Genomic DNA, 793 nt, shown 5'->3' with positions numbered 1-793 from the left:
GTTCGAGCCCCGCGTCGGGCTCTGTGCTGACTGCCAGCTCAGAGCCTGGAGCCTGTTTCAGTCTGTGACTCCCTCTCTCTCTGACCCTCCCCTGCTCACGCTGTCTCTCTCTCTCTCCTAGAAATAAATAAAACATTAAAAAAATTAAAATATATATATTAAAAAAAAAAAAAAGAAAAAGACTGATGAGGCTCCTTTCCAACCTCTTGCTCTGAAAACTCCAAATCATCATATGATTTTGAAAGTGAATTTCCAGTCCCTACCACCACCCTGCTGCCTGCGTGTATCACTCTCTGTCCATCAGAAGACGAAGTTTGTCGTAAGCAGGTGCCCATCTTTACACACCATTTCTCCTCCTTTTTTCTACATCCTCTACTTTAACATCTTCCTAACTAGTGATTTTGCAGCAGGTCATGTGTTCCCATCTGTTTGTAGATGGAGAAGATTCCAGAATCTTCTCCCCCTTGGAGAGTTGCACTGGGGACAAAGTGTGAACGATGAAGAAGGGCTTGGGTGAGCTTGGATCTGCCAATCCCACCCAAGGAAGAAGATGCCTCATGACCTGGGCTTGCTTAGGTACCAGGCACGCACCCAGAGGCAGAGACCTGAGAGCCACGGGGAAGACCCTGAGGGGCTTCCTGTTTGCCCACAGAAGTCCTGACTGCTCTTGAACTGGAGCAGCGAATTGGAAGGACCCACCTTGCACAGAGCCATGATTTGTTTATAGCAGGCCCTGAGGCCTTTGTGAGGTCTGGTCATGGCCCTGTGCCTGGGCAGCCAAGAGCCTGTGCCT

This window comes from Hyaena hyaena, unplaced genomic scaffold (assembly GCF_003009895.1).
Source record: "Hyaena hyaena isolate Hyena2069 unplaced genomic scaffold, ASM300989v1 scaffold_1, whole genome shotgun sequence".
Classification (NCBI taxonomy): Eukaryota; Metazoa; Chordata; class Mammalia; order Carnivora; family Hyaenidae; genus Hyaena; species Hyaena hyaena.
Note: the sequence above shows the minus strand (reverse complement) of the source record.